Raw genomic sequence first — 25,819 nt, forward strand, 5'->3', positions numbered from 1 at the left:
TCCTGCCTCACCCAGGACAGCTTCGATTGGAGGAAACATAAAGCAGTGCTGATGTTACTGGGACAGGGTGTCCTTGGCCAGTCCTGGCTGGTTTTTCCATTTAGTTGGGAAAGTGGAGGAGTAAGGCTGGCTCTGGGCCCGGCATGGTTTCTCCCTTTCCTATGGTGAGTGAAAATGGACGATTGTTTTAGGAAGTGGCCACTGACTGGGAGAGGCAGTGGAGGATAGCAGGCCTTGAATCAGACTGGCGCTGCTCTCACTCTCAGCTCAGCCACTTCCCAACGTCTGCCCTTGAGCACACGTAACCCCTCTGACCCTCAGCTTCATCACTTGTAAAATGGAGATGATAACTACACACTACCTATCTCCAGAGGAATAGCTACCAAGATATTAAAGGTTACCTGGGGTCAGGAATTCTGGGATAAGGAAGGGTACCAGGAAACTAACTTCTTAAACTTTTTTGTGTCATTTGAGTTTTTTGCTGGTATATCTGATTTAATTAAAATTATGTTTAAAAGTATTTCCTCATGGGATTATTATGAAAATCAAATAAAATAGGATATTTAAAACAATGGATACAGTACCTGACAACCAAAGATACTCAAATGGCAGCTTTTTTGGGGAAGAAGTGATATTAGTAACCCTGGCTCTTACATGTGTTAGATTTTATGTCTAGTTTGTGTGGCTGTGGGTAAGTTTCTTTGTTAAGCCCCATCTTCTTCCACTGAAAATGGGAGTTAACCGTAGTATCTTACGTGTGGAGGGTTTGGAGGAGATATGTAAAGCAATCAGCCTGGTATTTGGCGTATAGAATTGCTCAGTAAATATGAACTGTTATCAGCACTGGCCAGGGCTGTGCATGTAAGAGGCACCACCAGTCTGGACAGAGAGGGGCTGAGAAAGGGGGAGAGGCCAGCTTAGGAGCAGGTCCTTTCTGTCCTTTCTCCCCTTTCCAAGGCAGATGGACCACGTACAGAATGACAAAAGGGAGGGGCTTATTTCCTCTCTCTTTTCTTCCACATCCTCCTGGTAGACTCCTTACCACTGCCCTTGCAGGTTCAGGTCTCTCAACTCTTTCAGGCCTGGCCCCCCCTGTTACACTGCCCTGCTGCTGGAATCTACATGGCAGGCTCACAGTGCTGAGTCAGCTCATCTCTCTCTCCCATCGCGGAAGGCCTGCATGAGGATGGGCTCAGTCTAGGGAGAGGCGTCTCTCCACATCACTTTGGTCCTGCCTTTGACTTCCCACCTCTCCATAACTACCTGCCTGTTTGTGGGACTGGCTGGTTGAGTTGAAGTCAGGCTTGGTAGGAAATAGATTTTGAGCTTTGCTATTGGCTCCTGTTCTGTATATTCACATTTTGAGAGGAAAACCCCCTGAGTGATTTCTGCCCAGTCTTGTTTCCAGAGAGTGATTCTCGGCCCCCGACTCGTTGTGGGGCCAGAGCTGACCACGCTTCCGGTTTCTCACCTTGGGTTTGTACAGTGTACTTCTCACCCTTGCCCTTTCGGTTCTCTCTTTCTCAGACTTTACCTCATTTGCATTGCTGCCTTCTTCACGCATCATGAAATACTTAACCAGTTGATGAAAAATACATGCCCTACAATGTCAGATGTTACCAGTCTAGGTTTGCTCCGTGGAGGGCATGAAGGTGTGTGCATATTTGTACAGACTTTTGCACTTGATAGTTTTTACGTTGTTTTCGTGTCTTTTAGATACACCTTTCCCCAAATTTACATTTAGTGGTGGCTGGCAAACCTTAGTCCATTTTACTTTGGACTATATCCTCACGGGTTTGCAGTTTATAATTGCTCCTCAGGAGCTGAAGAGTCTGAGGGACCTGCTCCCGAGGCCCTCACTTTTCATTCCTTGATACCAACCAAGTCACTGCACCTCTAGACAAGTCTGCTCTGATTCCCAGCCTGCTTTCTTTCCCAGCCTGGCTTTTTTATGGCATCAAAGTGCTTCCTGTTGGCTTGGCAAAAGAAAGATTCTCAGATGACCTTAAAGACCTCATGGAAAGGACCCTTTTACACTTAGCTAATCGCACAATGAGACTGTTCAGTGGAAAAGTTACCCTCCCATCTGCTTCACAAAAGTCCCTCTAAAACACAAGTGGTTCAGGCTGTTTATCATGTTTCTGTAGTATTTATCTGATTTTTGAAGATAGATGTGCTTAAATTAAATCTGGTTATTAGGGTGATGCCTAGAAGTTTTAGAGGAGATACTTATAAAAGAACCAAGCTTTGGGTTTATTTCAGGCCTAATCATGAACTTGCAGGAGCAGCGTTAGGGCGCTGGGGAGAGAGGATGCCGCTGCCTTGGAGCTGTCATCTAGGAGGCCACCTGTTGGGGACCATATTGTATGCAGTCCCGGGCCTATGTGAGTCGTGCCTGGGCCTTAACAGAAATGAACTAGGTGCTGTTTCCAGTAAAACTGGCAGCTGTTCTTACTGTCAGAATTAATTAAAAATGTTTTACATGTAAATGTGGAATTATGGGAATCTTCCTTTTGGGGTTTTAGTGCTACCCTTGCCTTATAAAGGCCTTTGTTTATCCCTTGCTTCTGGCCAGAAGTGACTCTCAACTCTGTCTTCCCATCCCCTCTGGTGACTTTCCTCACAAATGAGTCATTTGTGGTGGAGAAGTGGGGGACCAGTCCTCTCTTCAGTGTAATTTGAAGGTTGCTGATGGGACAATGTGCCCAGAACGTGCTGCTTCACAGATACCATGGTAATGAAAATGTTCATCATTCGAGTTATTCCTGTGGATTAAGATATTTGGATGTAGCAGGTGTGACACCTAGAAAGAGTGGCTGTATCAAGGTCACAGGGCCCAGAAAAGAAAAGCAAACTGTGGGGAGTGGGGCAAGGCAAGAAGCATTGCGCCATGCTCTGTGCCAGGCCCTGTGCTGGGTGCTGTACCGAGGGGGCTTATTTTCACTGTAGAGATCAGAAAACCGAGCTTCAGAAGTTAAGTACTAGAATTTACTGGGTTGGAGCCAGAACCAAGGTTGGAGTGATTCCAAAGCCTGTGTTTTTTTCATAAAATATATGGATTAGGAAGTTGGGGTGGAGGATGGGGTGGTGAGGGGGACAGAGGACAAATGCCTAGAGAGAGGAGGATGGGGCCAGGTAGGAGCCGTAGGGGAGGGGTACGTGGGAGTGGGTGGTCCTGGGTGGAGAGGTTGGTGAGAAAAATAAACCAAAGTAGACGAAAAGAAAATAAAAATTGGGGTATAACTTGGAAGGGTGTGTACCATTGGTATAATGGCAGCTCTTCCCTGAAGGAAGCTCTGTGGGGTTTGTTTTGGGGCCTGGAGGACCAGATAGCCTCTGTATTTAGGCAGGTGGCAGTTGGGCCCTGCAGGAAGCCTTTTAATCCCTGGTATTTATAGACTGGCTTGTACTCTACTGAAAGGCAGCTCCCATTTCAGTTAGCGAAGGCAGCATTATCTGCCTTTGAAACACCGCATTTATAGATCCCTATTTGGCCGAGTGGGAGAGGCCAAGTAATGCCCTGTTATATTATTGTGACTCCCTGCTGCCTCAGAGATTGTGCAAAGACTGGTACCACCACTAAGTGACCCCTAGCTGCCTCCTCTCCTGCAGATGCTCCTTTTCCTCTCAGGGATGAGATGGAGTCAGGAGTGGGAAAGGGAGCCCTTTAGTCTGTGTTTAAGGTAGCCAGGAATTCCCGAGAAGGATGATTCTGACTCGTTCCCAGTTCCTTGCCACAAGGCTGTGGTTGCTGTTTACAGTATGGCCAACCCTACATTCAGTCCAATTCAACATTGAGTTATTGATACGTGCTAGTATGTGTGGGAGGATGGTATACAAAGATGATTGAGACAGGTCTCTGACCTAATGAGGGAATGATGAGTAAACAGGTCCGACTGTCAGGCTAGTTCCTTTCTCGTATAGCAGGAAGTGTTCATAAGCTTCCAGTCTCGTCTAATTTAAATGGTTATCGTGAGGACTGATTTTGTAATAATGAATTGAAATTGCTTCGAAAAGTATAAAGCACTAGATTTATGCAAAACTTTCTTAATATTACAAGGTAGACTCATAATAAAAGATAACATGTATTAAGTGTTTTTTATGTGCCGGGCACTATTCTGAGTGTTTTATATGTATTAGCTTATTTAATCTTCACAGCAACTTTGAAGTAGATTGCTTACATTATACCCATTTTACAGTTGTGAAAATTGATGCCAAAAGAGGATTAAAAACACCTTTCGAGGAAGCACAGCTGGTAAGGATCAGAGCCAGGCAGTCTGAACCCTTGGCCACACCATGTGGCCCGTGTAAAGACCCTGAAGGAGTCCCACCTCAAGCGTGACAGCAGCCAGGACTTACCCTGAGAGACCAAAAGGAGCCGGGAAAGGTCAGGCTGGTGCTCACAAAAGTGTTAGCATTTCTGCATAACTCAATTCAGTTATTGCAAGCAGTTACAAACTTGAAGCCATCTTTCTTGGACACTAATGCCATTGAAATACAAGATAACTGAAGACAAGGAGGAAGGACAGATTGGTGAGTTCAGGTATGTTGGTAGATATTTACGGACTGACTGCAACAGGCAGAACTTTACAGCGAGTGCAGCTTTCTTTAATTTACAAACCAGTGCAAAGATCCAGGCAATGTGCTTTGTGCTGGGACTTTTAAAGAACACACATTAAAAAAAAAACATAACTTCCCCTCTCAGCCTATTGCTCTTGAAGTTTCTATTAAGGATATCTGCATTTGATCATTGATATGCAATGTATCCATCTTTGGCAGTCATTTTCCAGAGAAATCAGGTTCATTTTTTGAGGCAACTTCTAGCCAGGTAATATTTCTGATGTGGAAGATTGGGGGCAAACATTCATGCAGATCATGGAGAAGGCAGTCTCTTCGTCCGATGCATGAGCGCTCTGGGAGTAAATGTCTCTGGATTCCTGTTTCACTCCATTCTGTCAACAGCATTATTAGCTTGTGGTGCCTGTTACTGGAAGTGATTATGTCTCATGAGCAGTTCAGAGGACTTAGCCATCACCATCTAATGACCTAGTTCCCAAATCTTGCAGTGGCTTCAGAAGTTTCTTTGGAGTACCCCAAAGCAGTGTTCCTCAAAGTATGCTTTAGAATTACCTGACCCACCCAGTGCCTTGGGAGCCACTTGCCTTGTGGATGGGTCCTGGCATCCGAATAGTAAACACACGTCCCTCTGCACTGGTTCCAAAGTAGAGCTGGAATGCCACGTCCAAGCCCATCAGAGAGCGGCCAGCAGCAGTGTGAACAGTCTCCAAAGCTTCCTGTTTTCTTTTTATAATAGATGGGAATTTTGCCTCTTGTCCCATAATACGTGTATCCAGGATAATTTTAATATAAAATAAATTACATTATTTAACATGGAATAAATTTGAACCTCTACCAAGATTGTGTGCCTTCGGGCCAGGCTGCTTAATTTGTAATCTTGGTTGCATGCATGGTTACATGTGTGACCTTGGGCAAGTTATTTAACTTCTCTGCTTTGCCTAAAAATGAAGATAGTAATAGTACCTACCTTTTAAGGTTGTTGTGAGGATTAAATCAGATATTAGATGGAAGATACTTAAATCCACGCACAATGATTAAGCAGTCAAGGGCCAGTTAATGATACTATTGCTGTTATCCTGAGGTTTCATGTTACTGAGAGTATGACCACCCCAGTTACAGAATGGAGCCCTGCAGAATGACAAAACATCCCATTCCCATTGACACCGCTAGACCACAGGGTTATAAAAAAGACCTTTAGCCATCCACAGGAGGCCTTAACAGAGCACTGGGAAAATGCTTTGTGATAACAGGTAATCTCGGGTCACATTCTAGTTTTAGTTCTCTGAGGACCCTGTGTGAAGGGTATAGCATGACTGTTCTCAGGCAGTCAGAATCTGCTACAGGTGGGGGAGAAGTGCTTGTTTAGAAAATGTCAGAGAATCCACCACGCTGTTTTAACCAACTGTTTGTTCTTCATTCAATCTGCACTCTTTTTTCCCCGTTATTTTTGTTTAATGGTTAGGAAAGAGGGCTCATTGCATTTTTCCTTTGTAAAGGTACACATCTCAAATTTGTTTCCCCCATTAACTTACTGGTTTTTTTAAATTTAAGAAATCACAAGTTGTCCTTGTTTCTTCAAGAAAGATTAGGAAGTAGAGGTTACTTGCAGTCATGTGATTTCCCTTCTAGAGATCACCACTGTTCACCTGTTATTTTGCTACCTTTGTCCAGGATGGTCAGGGATGGCAGAGTGGCCACAGGGTGTTAGAAGCAGCAGCCGCATTTCTGGATGCCACGCTGGCCCTCCTGTGGCTCATGGCCTTACATTGGGCAGCCGTCCTTGGGGATAAGCACTCAGCAATACTGTGTCCCCAAGCGTCCTCTCCCCTTCAGAGCAGTTAGTATGGAAGGCCGACTGCTTGTTTCCAGTCCTGCTGCATACTCCAGCATTTTTGGCCTGGTTCACATGGATTCTGCTCTCCGGGTTTTGTGCTCATTTTTCACGTAGGTAGATCATAAGGAATCTTGGGCCTCTTTTCGCTATAGGAACTGGTACAGGCTCTCAGGGTCGATAGTGCCCCATCTCATCCCTTCTTTCTCACCAAATGCACCTGGGAAGGCTCTGCCCAGGAGGAAAACTCATTGGGTAGGGAGAACACTGCCTCAGGTCTTTTTAAATGTCACTTTTCCTCCCCCTTTTCTCTTCTTCCCAGGATGAGACCTGCCAGTAAAACTTAAGTGCAGGACTATTGAGATGTATTTATCACTGTGGTGATGGACAGCGGAATCGTCATCTCTTCCGTATTGATGCCCTTCACCCTGTTGCAAACGGGAATTACAAGAAATCACAACTAGCACGAAAAACCTTGGGCAGATGGAATGTGTAACCCCCATTCCCAGAAACAGGCAGAATGGCCAAGCTGACCTACCTTAGCATTTAGTGGTCAGGGAACCAAAGCTTGGCCTTAAGATGAAGTCTCCATTTGGGACCTGAAACCTGAGTCCTACCTGCTCCTTGACTTCTATGTCATCATCGCTCCCTTCTGAGTCCCTCCTTTCCAGTCATTAACCAGCCCCTGCCAGTTCTTTCTTCTGTAGGTGTCTGTCACCAGCACCCTGGCTAGACCTCATCATCCTGTTTGGCCTCCCAGGCTGCTTTAGTCTCTCTTGCCATGTTCATCTCCCGTGAACAGCATTCTTGTCTCAAGTGAGACTAGGTAAGAGAAGGAAGCTCTGTGTGTGTGGGAGGGAGTATTACCAGCCCTCCCCTTGGTGGCAGGCTTCTTGAGGGCAAGGACCTGAATTCTGGTGCCTCTTACACAGTAGGCCTTCAGTAAACGCATGGTGAATTGGATTAGGTTAAGATTCCTGCTCAAGAATTTCCCTTGGCTCCCCACTGCTGACTGATCCAAGGCTGAATTTCTCTGCCTTTTCTCTGTTTTTCTTGGCTGCACAAACGGGCCTTACTATATGTATTCAGTTGAATGCTTAGTACTTTGTGGAATAACCAGCACTGCTATGTGATAGGTACTAGGAAAACTGTAGAAATTGTCCTGAAGGATCTCAAATGGAATTTGTTTTCTGTTCTTCCCTTATTCTTGGCCTTCCCCGCCTCCCCCTTTTCCCATCCGCTTCCCATCCTCAAGTCCCCAATTTATCATGCTTACTTCAGCCTCCAGCCCCAGAAATGCCCTCCTTCCTTCTCCGTACTTATTCAGCCCTCCAAGCTATCAGGTCAGATCTCCCTTTCTTCCTTTTTTAAGACCCTTTTTGTCTTGGTTCAGATCCCTGTCTTCTTCCCTTTTTTTGTGTGTTCATAACTCACAAGTGGCTGCTTGTTCTTCCTTATTTTCTAATTACTCACACGTCATGATTTAGCATTTTACTGGACCTCCCTGGAATACTGAAGTTGATCCTCTTGCCTGATTGTGCGCCTTGTTTGCTGCCTGGGTCTGCAGCACCCCCTCCTCCCCCCACTGCATTAAAGTTCCTGCTGGGCTGGGGCCTGTGCCTTCTGTGCGTTTTACAAGCTATCCACTGAGGATGGTCAGGAGAGGATGATATGTGGGGTCGACAGGGGCAGATGCAAGGGGTAGAACCCTTGGAGATGAAGGGGTTCTGACAGTGCTTTGGGAGTGTGGTTCCTAGCAGGATTTCGGATGGCCTGGAGCAGAGCAGGTGTTGGAGGTCAGAAGACCATCCAGGAGTTTTAGGACTCTGCAAACCAAGACCTGAGAGAAAATGGAAAGGACAGGAAGGGTCAGGCTTATCTACAAAAATTCATTCTGAGATTCTCGTGAAACCTCAGTGGGAAAATGTGTTCCTCCTAGAAGTTGAACAGGGTTCTTGAGGAATTGTGGTGAGGCCAGGTGCTTGTGTGGTAAATCCTCCCAAAAGGAGGATGTGAAAGGTCCCTGACGTGGGGAAGCTTATCGTTTAAGGGAACAATTAAGTGGCAGACCTGTCGAACTGAGAATTTATTTGTATTCATGACATTTGTATTGATTTCTTCTTGTAAGTTTGGAGATTTGAATGTATTCTGCAAATACAAACATTTTCTTTGTTTGCTTTGTCAATGATGGGACATACAGACTTATGTTGCATTTTTCATTTGAATAATAGATTGTCCCATGAAATTAAAAGCTGTGTCTTCCTCTTTTGACTTGGGCAGATTTTTAAGCATTATGCTGACCCCTCCCCCCCCAATCTCCCTTTTATTTCTTAGACCCACCTAGAACTAACCTAGAAACAGGTTAGTAACAACCGTGGGCTGGGACCAATTTCAGCCAGCTAAATTCCCTGTAATCCACTTTAAATCTATGGGGCACATCAAAACTTACTGGAATTCTAGGTAGGAAGTGTGGTTGCAAAGGCAAAGCCATTTAATTGTAGCTTGTATGAAATAAAACCAGCTTGAATTTTCTTCTCATAAACTTTCTCTGAAATATCTCTTTAGATCTTTTATTTTTTTTATTTTTATTTATTTTATTTTTTTAAGATTTTATTGGGGAAGGGGAGCAGGACTTTATTGGGGAACAGTGTGTACTTCCAGGACTTTTTTCCAAGTCAAGTTGTTGTCCTTTCAGTCTTAGTTGTGGGGGTCGCAGCTCAGCTCCAGGTCCAATTGCCGTTTTCTAGTTGCAGGGGGCGCAGCCCACCATCCCTTGCAGGAGTCGAACCGGCAACCTTGTGGAGGTTGGAGGACGCACTCTAGCCAACTGAGCCATCCGGGAGCTCAGCGGGCAGCTCAGCTCAAGGTGCCGTGTTCAATTTTAGTTGCAGGGGGTGCTGCCCATCATCCCTTGCGGGACTCGAGGAATTGAACCGGCAACCTTGTGGTTGAGAGCCCACTGGCCCATGTGGGAATCGAACCGGCAGCCTTCGGAATTAGGAGCACGGAGCTCTAACCGCCTGAGCCACTGGGCCGGCCCCTAGATCTTTTATTTTTGGCAAATACTAGGTATTGGGGAGGCAGCCTCATTACTGTTGTGATGGAGGGGTATAATAAGCCAGTGGGTGATGTCCTAGAAGCCTGAGCCTTTGAAAAATGTTGTTCCTTTTGGAAAGTATTAAGTGCAGAAGCCAGGCTATCTCACTCAGATTTATACCCTCTTCTGATTCTATTCTCCATTACTAAATACTGTGGCCTCAGTATACCTAAAAACATGATGGCTTAACTGTGTTTAAATGTCTGCAGCAGTTTGGCAATGAAGTTTATTTTAGCCCTTTAATGATGATGATGATGATAATGTCGATGGAAGAAAAGTCCAAACCTGTGGAGGATTTTTATAAATTAGTTCATTTGATTCAAACTGGTGACATATTCCGGCAAGCAAAATCTCAACAGATTGAGAAAATGCTCCAGAGAATGACAGTTTTACAGCTTATTTTATACATTAGAATCAAAGGAGGAGATGTAAGGAAGGTTCCATGACATCCATTGGTGATAGATTAAGGAGGAGAGAGAAAGCAAAGCAGAGAAATCTCTAGAATTGGATAAAAGGCAAAATGGAGAAACACTTCTTTTACATTGGTGAGTACAGGCTAGTTAATAATTTTAACATTTACAGCACATAGAGATGGTATGTGGGGAACAGGATAACAGTGAGGGGTTCTGTGGTCTCCTGCTCTGGTGGTCTTGGGCTCTCGTGCCGGGGGCTTGTTCCAATGCGGGATCTAGAAAAGAAAATTTTTCTGGTATTTCAAAGATACATTATCCTAGATGCATAAGAAAAATGGACAGATGGACGGCTGGGTGGCTCAGTTGGTTAGAGCGCGAGCTCTCAACAAGATTCCCAGTTCAATTCCCACATGGGACGGTGGGCAGTGCCCCCCTGGAACTAAAGATTGAAAACGGCGACTGGACTTGGAGCTGAGCTGCGCCCTCCACAACTAGATTGAAGGACAATGACTTGGAGCTGATGGGCCCAGGAGAAACACACTATTCCCCAATATTCCCCAATTTAAAAAATAACAGTCAAATTAAAAAACAACAACAACAATGGACGGAGCTCACTTAAGGTAAAGATTGACCTTTGCTAAGGAAGCTATAAGCCTGTGATGTGACTATCCATCATGACCTTCCCAGTTAGGACTTTGTGATCAGATCGTCCTGTGTTGTGGTTTCTTTCGGCCTCTGAGTTTGTCAGGCCTGCCATGTGCTTGTCCAGCCCCTGAGCTTCCTGCCCCTGAGCTTGTTAGGTTTATTTCATAGTCCACTTTTCATTCACAGTAATAACAGACACTGAGTGCCAGGTCCTCTGATTGAGTTGTGAACTAGTTCTTTCTAAGTCTCCTAGGAAGAAACTCACTATACATATGAAGGTATTCCTGTTAAGTAGAGGAAAACAGCCATGGAGTATAGAGAAATCATCTGCTCAAAGGTTATACTTTAGAGAAGTACTTTGAATGAAGTTGTATGTTTTCTATTTGGAAGGGGGTGTTGTTGCTCTCTTGAGAAGGCTTTTTACTATAGTATTATATATAACGGCTCCTCTGGAACTCACAGCAGGATTCTTTTTCTACCATCTCCTGTATTTACAGCTGCTTTTCCCCTAGGGGAGCATTCATCTGTCTTAAAAAGCAGAGAGAAAACAAGAAGTTCTCTCAAACAGTGAGGTTTGGAAATCAGAACTGCATTTTCCTTTCAGGAGGCAAATTTTAAAGGGTTGTTTGGAAGGAAGAGAAGGAAGTCTGGCTACAGTAACACTCTCCCCCCCCCCCCAGTGCAGCTCTCTTTTTACACACACACACACACACACACACACACACACACACACACACACACGACAGATGTGAAAGAGTTTAGGACACAGGGTGCCCATTATGGCCCCTTTGTTGTACTAGACCAAACATTGCTTTTCAGCCCCTGACTAAGTCAGTTTTTCTAGCGGGTGTCTTTCTTGTCCCGGGTATCCCTGGGCTGGTGTTGGCCCTGAAAGCCAGGACCAGCCTATGGTGATTGCATTTGAGTGTAGGGTCAGAGCATCTGAGAGCATTTTGAACAGAAAGATTTCTGATGATTAGGATGTTTTCATCCTACCAGCATTTCAAGGCCTTGGAGCTCAGGTTCGCCAGGCATCCAAATGAGGTTAGTAAATGGGCTTCACCCTAAAGCCCCCTAGCCTCTTTCTGCCCAGTTTTCACCATACATTTTTGTTTTGTTCTGAGAGAGGAGGAATTCTGCTTTGGAGTTGAGTGACTGTGCCTTCTGTTCAGATTCTCTAAAGGGTTACACTCGCAAAGCTAACGAGCATTGGCTTCCACTCTGCACACGCTCTGATTCACAGTGGGCAGCAGGCTGGAGGCAGGGCTATTGAAGGCAGATATTGAGGCGACAGGAAGGGCAGCTGTACCCCGAGCTCCAGTGGTTTGCCCCCTTGCTGGTGGCCAACCCCCCACAGCTGAGCCAACAGGGAGGCTCTCAGCTTCCCTGAAATGACTACTTCTCCCAGCGGGCTTAGTGTGACCAGCCAGAGGGATGGGTGGGCTTCCTGGGGAAGAGGGTGGGGGAGTCTTAATTAAACCTGCCTGGTTTGGCACTATCTCAGGCTCATCTCCTTTTACCGTGTTGGCTGATAGTTCCCTTCAGCTCTCAGAACAACCCTTCTTCATTCCCAAGGGGAACCCATTTTTGCTAAAGCACACACAGAAATACCCACCCCCCACCCCAAGCTACAACCTACCTTGAGTATTGCTGTTTGTGCCTTCTGCCTGCTTTCCAGAAGAGGCAGGTAGCCAGTCTTGCCTTTTCATGGGCTGCCCCTGCCACGCGGGAGTTCCTGGGGACGATGCTGCTGGACGGTGTCAGCTGGCGGGGCCTGGACGGAGCCGCTCCCTGGCTGGGTGCTTAGAGGAGAGAGCGGTGAGAACAGTGCGGGGCTGTGCTGTCTGAGGGGGCCCAGTGCTCACACTCCGACCGGGAGATATTCGACTGAACTTGGCTTAGTGAGAATTAGAACTGAGTTCTTGTTTAGCCACTAACCGTGTGTCTCTGGACAGGTCATGGTCCGTTTCTACACTTCAGTTTACCCATTAAATTGGAAAGACTGGACTTTACAGGATGAGCCCAAGTACCTTGAGGCAGTAACGTATCAGGATCCCAGAACAGACCCATGAGTACGCTGCTGTTGAGGTGAAGCACAGGCTGGAACAGAACAACCTGCAGTTCCCGGTTTTCTTTTGCCTCCAGGCGTCTGCCTGTGCTCTTCCCGTCCTTGAAACGCGCAAGCTCCCTTTACCCACCTCTTGCGCTGTCTGCTAACACTTTCCTAAAGGCCGTGTCCGATTAGACTGCTGCTTGGCCACTCGGGTCGGAATGCCTTCCTCTGTCTTCCACATGGTCCTCTGCTTCGCTCTCAGCCCTGGATGACTGTCGCCTTATTCTTCTTGACCCCGTGGTAAGCTCCCAGCGGGCAGAGACCGCCTGCTGTCAGCACCACATTCCCACGTGGCTGCTGTGGCCGGGAATGCGGTATGTGCAGTGAGTGTGGATGATGAAATGGCCCTCCTGTGCCAGCATGCCTCAGTCCTCTCTGCAAGCTGCACGGGGCCTCCCCCAGCCCCACCTTTCTGATGAACTGTGCGGAGGTGCTGGAGAACCTTGCGTAATGCTGAGAGTTGATTTGGAGGGTCTTCTCATGGTGGCAAAGTGTTTGGTGGTGATGTCACCTTGCCCTATGTCCTCTTTCAAGGTGTTGCTTCCACCTGAGATGAGCCCCAGACTTTGCCCTGCTCCTCCCCATTTCCAGCCCTGGGTGGAGGGGCAGACAGGCACACAAATTGCTGTCCCTGCCAGCTGCCTGGGGCTGGGCCATCTGCTGCTTTCGACAGTGGGTGGGGTGAGGGGTGATCAGCAACCTAATCTCCTTCACTGCTCTGACTACTCGGGTGGGGTCCAAACCCCCTTCTCCCCACATTCTGTCCTCTGTGCTAGGGCTCTGTTATGCTACCCTTCATTGAGGTCTTGCTTTTGTTCCAGCTGCTGCCCCCCACCACTCTGCTACGGGAACCCTTGCTGCATTTTTTGTTTACTCTGTGTGTGTGCTTTGCCCTTTAGCCCTTGCCCCCAAGAATCTTTATATAACATAAGGCAGCAGCAGCAAAAAAAGAAAAAAATCTTTAGAAATGTAACTTTGGACTCCTGTTGGTCTCTGTTCAGATGCAAATGATGAGTCTCTTCCCATCAGAGTTGGTACCTTTGGGTTCACCACCCCTTTTTCCACCCTCCTTCTGGGGAACCTTTGAACCACAGGGGCGGGCCAAATCAGTCACTGGAAAAACTCTTAATTTTGCTTGTGCTTCAAGCCTTACCTCTTTCGGGCCTTGTATGGACATGGAAAGAGGCGAGGAGAAAGTAACCTACCCCATCACTCTAGGTGACTGGCTTTGGAGGCTCTGAACTGTTGTGTGTGTGTGTGTGTGTGTACACGTACGTTCAAGCAACTGCAAGGTGGGATGGGGGAGAATGTGAACAGAGCCCTAAAAGTCATCTTTACCAAGTGAAGCAGTGACAAAGCAGGAAATAGAAGGGCAGCATGCCCTAAACCAAACTTCTCAGACTTTAACAAGCTGATGAATCGCCTGGGCAATTGTGTTAAAATGCAGATTCTGATTCAGTAGACCAGGGATATGGGTAAGAGTCAGCATTTGTAAGAAGCTCCCAGCTGACAACAGTGCTGCTGTTCCCAGCCAGTATGTTGAATACAAGGCCCTAGCTCACCTCCTCCTCCTCCTCTTCACACCAGTCACAAAGATGGGTCTAGGGGAAGGCAGGTGGGCGCTTCGGAAGTAAGGACTTTCATATTTTAAATCTGAGGGCCTAGGCTGAAAAGCCAGTGTTTACAGAACCCTTTCCTGGGTCTCTCATGCCTGATCTGCTGGCTTTTTTGGAGCTTTCCTTGGCCCAATTTTGTTGGCCCAATATAAGAACTTCTGCCCTTCAGAGGGTGGATGTGCACGGAAACTGGATCCTTTCCCCTTTCTCTTTGACTCATTGTAAATAGAAAAGGCCAAACCCAGCATTTCAAACAGAATTTTAGAGCCAGAAGAATTCTTAAGTCATCTTTTCTAACCCCTCTATTTTACTGAGGAGGAAATGGGCCCAGAAAAGTTTTGTGACATGTCTAGAATCAAACAGCTAGTGGCAGAGCTGGGATTAAAAGCCAGATTTCTGAAGTCCTCAGCTGCTCTCTTTTCTGAGGGACTGTAAACCTAAGGTCGGGGTGATGGGAAAATGCAAATGTTTTCATGACAGGAGGTAGGACGAGAGGCCTTCCTGTGGTGGGATGGGATTCTGTACTGCGTGCGCAACTCACATAGATCTGTGGGCATCTGCTGCTGCGCGCAGCGTTGATTCACGGAGGCCAGGCTTCTCCACCAGAACACTGGAAGTTTGGGGCCAAATAATACTTTGTTGTGGGGGCTTGTCTTGTATGTGGGATGTTTACCAGCATCCCCGGCTTCTACCCACCCGATGTCAAGAGCACCCTCCCCACAAGTTATAACAATCAAAAATGCCCCCGGATGTTGCCAGATATCTTGGAAGGGGTGTAAAATTGCCCCCATTTGAGAACCACTAGTTAGGCAATAAGTAATTTGGGGAGAAGGGTGCCTCTTAGGCACTTACACTGGAGTCAAATTTTGAGTGTGTGTTGGTCTCAGGGTTACAAAGAAAAGTGTATAATGGATGGAGCCCCAGTTTTCCTGGTATCATACAGTTTAGTTTGCAATGCAGTGGAGTGACCAGAGTAACCAATGCATGGAACAGATAAATTGCTGTCTTAATGACCCCCCCAGGATGTGGAGCACCAAGCTGGACTCTGAAGAATGGGGTGTAGCCCAGGGTGCTTAATGAGGAGGAGATTTTGCTGCCAGGGCTGGATGGTATAGCTAAGAACTGAGTATCTCTCATTCACATCTTGAGTTATTCTTACCTACTTTTCTCAAGGAGCATGCTTCCATTCGGAAACATTTTCTCTGAATCTGTTGAGGTCAGTCAGACGCCTGTGAACCAATAGAAACGTACAGTGGGAGGAAAGGCGGCCTACTCATGCCTGATGCTGGTACGGCTAACTCATTTCTTAATGAGATTCACTTCTTATTTCTAACTGGATTTTCTTCTGTTTTGGGATGAATCCTCCAGTAGACATTTCTTGTCTCTTTCCTAGTGTGTTAAGCATTGTTGCCGTAAGACGACATAAGAGCTACAGTTTGTAATGTTTTGAGCACATAAGTATAGAACATGGGTAAGTGCCCCTCTTGTGAGCCTCAGAAAGCGTTTTCATAGCCTTTTCATAGTTTTCAATAGCCTTTTCACTCTCCATAGGCTATTGTACTTAAAACTGTATTTAAGGGCACTGAGACCCCCATCGTGTGCTCAGCACAGACTTCCCGGAAGAATCGTACTCCAGGGCACAAAAAAGGATGAGTGATGGGAACTTCATAGTTGTTGTCAACTTCGCCAGACTGAATTTTTTTCAATTCTTTAAACATGATGCTCTATTGCCTCCTGGATTGCATTGTTTCTGACAATAAACCTGCTATAATTATTTTGTTCCTCCAAATACAGTGTGTGTCTCTTCCCCCTAACTCTCCATGGCTGATTTTAAGATTATCTCTTTATTACTAATTTTCAGCATTTTGATAATGATGTGCCTTGTTTTCGTTTTGTGCTTCTTTTTCTTGGGGTTTGATGAGCTTCTTGGATCTGTGCATTTATAGTTTTCATCAAAATTGGAAAGTTTTCAGCCATTGTTTCTTAAAATATTTTTTGTGCCTATTCATGTTCCCGCCTTCACCCCCCCACCCCCACCTCGCTTGCCCACTATACATATGGTAGGTTGCTTGATATTGTACCACTGCTGACTGACGATGTTCCATGTATATCAGTCTGGATATTTTCTATTGCTGTGTTTTCAAGTTCATTAACTTTTTCTTCAGTAGTGTCTAGTCTGTTAATCCCATCCCATATAGTTTTCATTTCAGATATTTGTGTCTTGCCCTCTAGAAGTTCAATTTGGGTCTTCTTTGTGTCTTCCATTTCTTTCCTCATCGTACTCATGCTTTCTTCTTTCTTGAACACATGGAATATATTGTAATAGATTTTAATCCATGTCCACTAACTTTATCATTTGTGTCATTTTTAAGTTTGTTTCTATTGTTTGATTATTTACCTAATTATGGTCATATTTTTCTGCCTATTTACATGCCTATTAATGTTTTATTTGAAGCTAGACAGTGAGTTTTATGTTGCTGGTACTGGAACTTTTGTATTCCTTTCATTACTTTTGGACTTTGTTCTTAGAAGCAATTCAGTTTCTTGGAAATGGTTTGATACTTTCAAAGCTTGCATTCCAGTTTTGTTAGATTAGGTCCACAACAGCCTTTAATCTAAGGCTAGGTTGGTTCCACTATTGATGCTAAACCCTTTGGAAGATTCCATCAATGCCCTATAAGGAGATTTCTTCCACTTTGGCTGGTGGGAACGTAAACTGTTTCTGACTCTCTGTGAGCTCTTGGGGTTATGCTACCTACTTCTTTTCATTGATTATTTCCCCATCTTGCTAGTTTTCTCACACATGCACATATCAGTACTCAACTAAAGACTCGAGGATCCCTCTGCAAATCTGGAGCTTTTTCTCTTTGCAGCTTTTTCCTTTCAATTACTTTGCCCTGAAAATTCTAGCCACCTCCCTAAATTCCCAACTTTCTCTTCAACTCATCAAGCTTGTTAAAGTCTTTCAGGTTTCTTCTCCCTACCCTGTTGGCCTGAAAACTGTTTAGGGAGTTAGCTGGGCATTAGTAGGGCTCACTGCATTTCTTTCCCTTTTCTCAGGATCACTGCCCTGTTTATTGTTGAATGTCGGAAAAACATAATTTACATGTATTGTATCTGGCTTCCTAGTTGTTTAAGCAAAGATAGTCAATTCCCTCATTTCCCTGTTATTCCATCATGACTAGAGACAGAAGTTTCTCAAACCATCACCTCAGACCAATTTTTAACCTTGGATGTCTTTTTCCTCCGGTGCTCACTTGTTGAAAGTGTATCTACTGTGACAGATTTTACTGATAATTCTGCCAGGTTCAGGTCATGTCAATTTACTTAACATTTATTGAATACCTGCTGTGTCCAAACGAATAGTATGGTTCAGTATCATGCTGTTCATGGTAGGTAACTTTACCTGTATTCTAATGCTTCACTTTTAGAAGAAGGTTGGGTGTATTTCCAGCTGTTATCCTGGCATGAACATGCACATACACATACAGTTTGAACCTCCTCTGTCCTGTTTAACTTGGGCAACTAATTGAATTAATAGGCATGATTGGTGTGCAAATAGCAGGTGCTCAGATGTCTTTCCATGAAATAGGCCCAATAGCCCTGTGGGGAAAGAGAAGGAATATTAACACTAAGTGTAGTGACCCTTCCATCTTACCTAGTCATACTCTGCCAGATATATTAAAGTCTTTAAAAATGTGTGAACCCTGGACACTTTGCAATTCTATGAAATAGGTATTGTTACTCCAATTTTATATGTGGCAAAACAGGCTCACAGCAGTAAAGCAGTACACCTAGGACCTGTAAGAAGCAATAGATAGAATCAGGATTTGAATTGGCTTTTGTGGGACTCTAAAACCCACATCAATTGATCCTGTTTCATTTCCCTCTTCTGAGGTCCAGCTAACTTCCCTGTTTTATCTTTGACACTTTGGCTATATATCACCCATGTGTTTTCACTTTGTTTTTCATATTGTAGTTATTTATATATGTGTCTTATCTCCTCAAGTTGACTATAAACTCTTTAAGGGCATGTGCTTTCCCTTATCTTTGTATTCTACATGGAATCTAGTGCATGTAGGTGCTCAATATATGTGTTGAATTAAGTCAGTAAATTCCTTAAGATATGTATTAGGAATAAGTCCAGATGCCTTGTCTGGAGGGAATATTAGATTCTGTCATTCATTTATAGTGTTTCTTTTCTTATTTGCTATGTTTATCGTAATCCCTCTTAACATCTTCCAGGACATTACCTAGACTTTATAAAGTTCTTCATTTGGTACCTCTGCCTGAACTTTGACTAATTTGAGATTACTTTTGGAATCTCTGTTTGGAGAGTTAAGGGACTATCCTTTGTTGTGAATTAATCAGATTCCTTTCTTCCAGGGTCCTGATTTAGAGCCCCACAGGTAGAGAACTGGAAGTATGATTAAAGTTAGAACTGGAGCAGGTAGGCTTGGAGGAGGGACTGTAGAATCAGAGGGCTGTGTGAAGGCAGAGGTGGGGGTAGGGGCCTGGGGCTAATCAAAGGGGAAGGAAAGGTGGGCAGGTTCCGGCCTCACAGTCCAACCTTGGCAGCTTGCAGGAAGTTTGGGTAATTTGTGAGGAAGAGGACAGGAAGAGTCATGGTTTAGTTGTAAATTAGGAGAACTCTTGGAATTTACACAAGATGGAGAACATTTGGAGCCCAAAGACACTATCTTGTTTAACTTAAGTGCATACCTCACTGGGGCTGTTACTCTTCAGTATATAGAGGTAAAGAACATGATCCTGGAATCCTGAATCTGAACCTCAGAAGAAAATACTCAAGTGACATTTGAGTAGAAAGAAGGAAAATGCCAGAAACGGGGACCATGTTTTTGGCGAATCTTAAGGCCTGAGAGACACCAGGAAAGGTCATTTCTCTGGCCCTGCCACTAGGTTGACTGTTTCTTCTTACTCATGAAGTCTACATTAGAGGTAGAAGTTTTGGGGGAGGAGTGACAGGGTGGAGAAGCTCTTTTATTGAACAAGAGGAAGCCAGCAGCTCTGTAATAGTCGTCGCCCCAGCTTCTCCCTAACGTTGGCCAACCATAACCTGTGGGAGTGTCAGTTCAGAGGGACTCCATATGGCATCTCGGTGCTATCCGGACAGTTTAGGAAGCCTTAACTGAAATCCTGGGGTCAACTGAGAAGGTGCAACTTACAAGATACAAATTCCCTCCAGCCATCATCCAGTCTTTCTTTTCCTTTCTTTTGTAAATCACCTCCCAAGCCAATTAGTTTTCCCCTTATTGTGTCCATTTTCTCACTTTGAATTCACGTTAAAGTCAATATAATCTACCCTTACCATTCTTATGAAATTGCTCTTTATCTTACTGGACCTTTGCTCTGTCAGCTCCCCCTCACATCCTTCTTGAATCTCTGTGTCCCTCCTTTGACATCTTTGATACACAAGCTCCTGGTTTCCTTGTACTTTTTGGAATGTCTCTCCTGGGCTCTCCTTCCCCGATATGCTTCTTTAAAAAGTTAGTATTCTCCTCAGGATTTTGTCCTTGACTCTCCTCTCACCCAACTCTTCCTCATCTATTCTGCATGGCTTCAACCATCACTTACAGGCTTATAACTCCAGGGCTCTATCCCAAGCTCAGAGTGCTCGGCAGTTTCATACTCATTTCTGATTTGCCTGCTAATCTTTCTACCTGGATATCCTTCAAGTACCTACAATTCAACATATCCAAGAATAACCTGAGCTAAATTCATTACATTCTTCAGCAAAATCTGCTTGTCCACCTTTGTTCTTTTTCTCCTGTGGTGGCTTCTACCATTCACCCAGTCACTTAGGCCAAAATCCTGGGCATCATCCTTTATTGTTCTCACTCATCCTATCCTATTAGTTTTTGGCATTTTCTGCAGAATTTGGCACATCATGGGCACTGAATGAATGACTAAAAGAAAAGTTTCTTGATTTCATCTGAATTTAATTACTGTTTAGCACTTTGGCCTTGGTAAAGCTGAACACCTCTGGTTACTCTAACTTTGGGGAAGGGCATTTGATTTGGGACCATATTTAAATTATATTAAGGAGAAGGCACTTTTTTGTTTAAAACAGGAATACTTTGTGGAAGGATTAGTTGTTATTAGAAATGGGTGCATTGGCCACTGTGCTGTCTTTTAGGGCTGCTCAAAGGAGCTGCTGGCCATTAAAGATGAGGTGGGTGAAGTCAGCTTGTGCTGGCCCAGGAGGTGTTGTCTGTCCCTGGTGTGCGTGGGAGTAGACGCAGTGTATTGTGCGTGAACTTGCCACATGCTTTGAGTTTCATTCAAGGAACATGGTAAGACCTTTCCACTGGAGAGAGTACTGTGCTGCCTTTTACTCGCTGCTGGATTTCCTAATTACATCCTAGTATTTCTAACGAACACAGACGATGTGTTTGTAACTGTCATGCTTTTCAAGTTTATCTCCTTTGCTTTCCATCAAACCCCTGTAATTAAAAAAAAAAAAAAGAAAGAAAGAAAAGGAGAAAGTGACTTAAAGAATCATAGGATTTTGGAGCCAGAGAAGTTCTTCAAGTAGCAGTCATCTAGCTCAACCTTTACATTTTCAGACGATGGTGATAATAATAGTGATGACTATAATACCTACCATTTTTGACGACTCACTATGCTAAGTGCTTTACATGCATTTCCCCATATAATATTTACAATAGCCCTATGAGGTCCCTGTTATTAGTGCTATCTTAGAAAGAAAGAGGTTCAGAAAGACTGGATAACTGCTTTGGGGCTGTTATGCAGAAAGATGAAGCATCTTGCTTGCCCAAGGTTGTTTTCCAGTTAGAGGCAGAACATGCGCAGAATCCAGTTCTCCTGACCTTGAACTCAGTGAGCATGTATTTTTGTTTTGACATGAGAATTCATTCTCTATGGTCATTTTTGTCTAATTTCTTGCTCAACCCTTTTTAATTTCAGTGAAATTGAATGAAGTAGAGGAAAAGGCGGTTTGGGATTGGGGTTTTTGGTGAGGTTTTAAAGTTTATTTTTAAATAGGCAGCCTTCCCAGCCTGACGGGGAATGTAGCAGAAGGCCTGAGACCCAGGAAGTGACACAGACCTGTTTATACCATCCCACTTGGAGACCTTTGGAAAGCAATCCGCAGAGATGATAAAAAGTAAACATAACTGCATCAGCCAGTTCTCGTGGGCTCACTATTTTTGACCTGGAGGTGTTTCCTGCAGAGCTATGAGTACTTTGAAAACCCAAATCTGGCCGTTAAACACCCCCTTGAGTAAACATATATAGAGAGACAGACAGATATTTATTTCTTGTTACCAGACAACAGCATTCAGTGGGTTTTGGCAGACAGAACTGTCACTTTTCTTTCTCTTTCTCTCTGCCATCCTTTTGGTGAATTGTTCTTCCATTTCCTTTTCTTTCTTTGTAATTAGCACACTATGCGTGGAAAACTGTTTCGAGAGCTCACTCAATATGTGCGTGATCTTCAAGGTCCAGCTCAAAGCTCTCTCTTTCACCTCCCCTCTACTCCCAATCCAAAGTCTTTGTTCCTATCTAGTCTATGTTCTCATAGAACTTTTTTTTGGGGGGTCCTAGTAACAATTTCAGAATGTTATACTGATAAACATATAATTCTGCTCACGTCAGTTGTGAATTCCTTCAGAGTAAGAACTGTGCTCCACTGCATCTTTGTGATCACCCCAGCCTTGCACTGAAGACAGCCAGTAAATATTTGCTGAATTGCAGTATAGTCACTGCAAACACAGAGCCCTAAGAAGTCAGATTTAGCAAATCACCTTCCCAGACTTTATTTGCCAAGTGGGTATTGAAGCCTGCTCCACTCAGTTTTGATGGGAACCAAACAGAGGCGTGTGATGACACATAGATGTATCTCTAGGGTCTACCCACCAATTATAGCTGCTGCTACCAAGCATTTGTTTTGCTACCTGGTGAAAACTTCAGGATTTATACCTTTTACCCTCCTGTTTTATATCTGCTGCTACTTTGCCATCTTGTATTGCTTACCCAAATTATGTCTTTTGGAGTTACCTTTTTTCCCCTTTACTGAACAAGTAAATGTTGAACACCTTGGGGCACAGAAAGAGGCAGAATTAGTGGTCTTTGAAGGAATTTACTGCCTGTAGTAAATGAAGATTACCACAGTTAAGTAACTGTGAGTGGACCCTGGGGAAGGATATGATTGGTTGTCCCATTTGTGGTCCAGACAGTGATGGTAAAGGTACAGAAAAGCCTTTCATGCTTGTAGGCTGAATTGATAAGTTTTCCCAGAAGAGAGGCAACTAAGCTTGACCTTGTATTGAAAAGAAAAAGAAAAAGAGCAGGGAGCCCTTTGCAATAGGAAAGCAGGAGGAGGAAAAATTTCCAGGGCCCTTGGATTCCACTTATCTATAAAACGGCGGTAATGACAGCTATTCAGTGAGGGTGTGTGTGTGTGTGTGTGTGTGTGTGTCACACATTTAAGCTCCCTGCCCTCATCCTTTCCTACAACAGGCTAGAAGACCTCCTAGGCTCCCCTAGACACAAACATTAGTACAGTCACATACATAATTATTTAACTTGGGGGGAGTGATTGCTAAGTTCCTTAAAAATATTTTTAGAACTTCATGGGAGAGAACCTTGGCAGTTCATTTGTTTAACCTGTTGGCTGTTCTGTCATCTAAATTGTGTTTTGAGCCTAGTCTCAGGGCGTGTATTTCCAGCCCAGCTGAAACAGTGCCCTTTGGGAGTGCAGTAGGGGCTCAGCACAGCCTGTTAGGGCAGGAAGGGCCCTAGCCAGCACTGATGTGAGTGCCCACTGGTCCAGACACTGTCTTGCATCCTCCACATTTACCTCCTTCCCACCTCACAAGAACTCGGTGAGGTGGGGATTGTTTGTCCAGTTCATAGATGGGAATTGAAAGTAGCTTACCCTGGACCCCTGAATAATATCCAAGCAGACCAGAGAGTCTGGCCCAGCCTGCAGCATCTTTTCACGAGTCCAGCCTGCAGCATCTTTTCACGAGTCCAGCCTCCCTCAGAGATCCTTAGTTGAACTGTTACATGTTACTGATGAGGAAACAGGCACAGGGGGCGAAGTGATTTATCCTAGTTCATCCTATCGGTAGTTGATGAAGCTGGGACTAGAGAAGAGGTGGTGTCCTGCTTTCAGAGGCGGACATTTACAGCCTGAGCCAGGGCCTGCTCACGGGCACTCTGCCTTCTCTCTCCCTTTTCTGTCTGGCCTGTCTTGAGTCTGTCTTGTTTTGTTCTTTGTCTTGTTTTGTCCTTCATCTTTTTCTCTTGGCCACTACCGCTCTGCAGTGGTGTGTGTGTGCGTGCGCGCGCGCGCGCGTGCGTACACACTGGGTTTTGGGGTGGTTTTTTTGTTTTGTTTTGTTCTTTTTGTTAGACGTTTGTTATTTTTGGAAAGCACTTTAAGAACACTATGTACAGATAGCTTATACAAACGTGCTGATGGATTGGTTAAGCTCTAAACAGGAAAGTGCAGTCTCCTGAATTTGCTGCAGCGCAGAGGGCGGTAGATGGTCGGACAGGTCCTGGGAGAGGTAGGGGAGAAAGGACTGCTCATGCAGAACAAGGACTGGATTTCACATTTCTCCCTTCCAGCCAGGACTTCTATTATCTGGTGTTTTCAGAGGAAATACTTCTGGGCCCCTCCTATTCCCTAGAAGACATTCCAGATTTCTCAGAACTGAAAGGGCACTTGGGGATCATCCAGGCCCACCCTTGAGGACCAGGAAGAGTGATGGAGCCCTGAGGCTGACCCACGGTGCATTGGTGGAGCTGGAATTGAGGGCTCCCTCCCGCGGTCAGGTCCATGCTGCAGCCATGCTGCTGATAGAGTCTAGAAGAGAGGTGTTGGCTGCTGTTAAAGAGAAGGCCTGTGGGATGGGGTGGTGTGTCTGCTGGTGTTTCTGCTGTCTGAACCCTGAGGAATAGGACAGTGGGAAACTGGGACAACCGGAGGATGGGTAGCAGTCTGGGGGCGCAAGACAAGGATACAAGGAATAGCAGAGCAATGCAAGACAACGTCTAACAGCTGCCCTACCATAGTTTACGTGGTTTGTGAGGGCTTATGAGGGTTATTTTTGTGATTTATAGGAGGTGAATTTTAGTGAGACTTTGATGTTTGTGTCTTGGCTTTGGAACTAGAGATTAAAAGGAAATGGATAGGGTAACATTTTGGCTCTCAATGATCTCAAAGTCCACTAGAAGCCTCTGTGCCTATTGAAGCACCCAGATAGATGTTAGGGCACAAAAGAAAGGGGAAGACACCGAGGTTAGCAAGATTGGAAGGAGCCATCTAGCCACACGGGGAAAAATAAACTGACGACATCCAGAAGCAATTTAACTTCATCATTTTGGGGAGGAAGAGTTGGAGGTATTAAGATCTGATCAACAGTTAGATATCGTGTGCAGCGGTGGCCCTGCCGGTTCAGGGTGAGTGGGACTGAAGAGGGGAGACGCTGAAGGGAAGAGAAGCAGGGGTAAGAAAGCGTGTCAGTCACTTCTCCTGTCACGCCCCTCTGGGGAGCTTCGGATTTCACAGTTAGGACTTCTTATCATCATGCTCTGAAAGGTATTCACTGGTTAATTCTGTTCACACTTCACGGCCTGTTCTTTGTCTTCCCCCATCACAGGGCAGTGTCAGAGTTAGTGAAGATGCTTACTCTAAGGAATGAACTTGCTTGTTCTAGGCCCCTTTCTGGACTAGTTTGAAGCAAGAAAATGATTTATATTGGTTTTACCTATCCAGTTCCCTCTCCTAACTAATGGAGAAGTGGGCCATAGTTTAGGAAATAATTTATCCTGAAAACTGCATGTAAACTAGGCTGATCTCAAAAACAGTGAGAAACCCACCGAGCATGTGCAAGCCAAGCTTCCCCAGAAGAGAGCTCAGTACAGTGAGACTCAGTCCTGCCCCCCAGCAGGACTGTGACATTCTCCGCAGAGTAGACCCCAATGCAGCCAGATCCCTGAGGAGATCTGGGCCCCAGGGTGCTAGGACAGGGTGGCCCCACCTACTGCTGCCTCCCCGAGCTGGGAGCCCTTTTTGAAGATGACTCTCAGGACACCTTTAATCTTAGCAGGCTCTTTGGTTAACCCGGAAGCATCTATGGCAACAATAATTAGCCAGCACATCACATGACCTTTGGGCCTGGGTTCCAGGTTCTCCTTATCACCGTGCTTGTCGTCATCGTTTTTTATGATGAGCAGGTTCTCAGGTAGCTTTATGCTGCTTGGTTTCTGGGCTAAGACTAAACGTAGAAGGATCTACGTCCAGTTTGCAGAGCAGTCCCTCAAATTGTGTCTCTTGGAGTGTCACCAGAGACTAATGAGATATTCAAAGCAAGCAGCAGCCCCAATTTCCAGATGAGGAAACACAGGCTGCGATGAGCTTAGTGGCTTCCCCAAGATCGGAGCCGGTGTAAGGGTACTATTCTTCCTCTCGGAGGGTCATTGTGTACGGGAAATGAGTGTTCATGACATTACATGCACAGAGCACAGTCGCCC

The 25,819-nt window shown here is 45.1% G+C and overlaps 1 protein-coding gene and 1 long non-coding RNA gene across 3 annotated transcripts in view; one reads left to right on the plus strand and one right to left on the minus strand.

Annotated features, from left to right (window-relative positions):
* The window catches only part of SUSD6 (sushi domain containing 6), a 138,384-nt gene that overhangs the window by 46,942 nt on the left and 65,623 nt on the right, over positions 1–25,819 (plus strand). The gene's annotated exons all lie outside the window — the stretch shown is intronic.
* LOC308497710 lies at positions 9,014–12,978 on the minus strand. Its single transcript, XR_013993363.1, has 3 exons — positions 12,595–12,978; positions 12,204–12,366; positions 9,014–10,194 (listed from the first exon to the last, which is right to left on the minus strand). It is a non-coding gene; the product is annotated as an uncharacterized lncRNA (long non-coding RNA).

The sequence above is a fragment of the Rhinolophus hipposideros genome, assembly GCF_964194185.1.
Source record: "Rhinolophus hipposideros genome assembly, chromosome: 5".
Classification (NCBI taxonomy): domain Eukaryota; kingdom Metazoa; phylum Chordata; class Mammalia; order Chiroptera; family Rhinolophidae; genus Rhinolophus; species Rhinolophus hipposideros.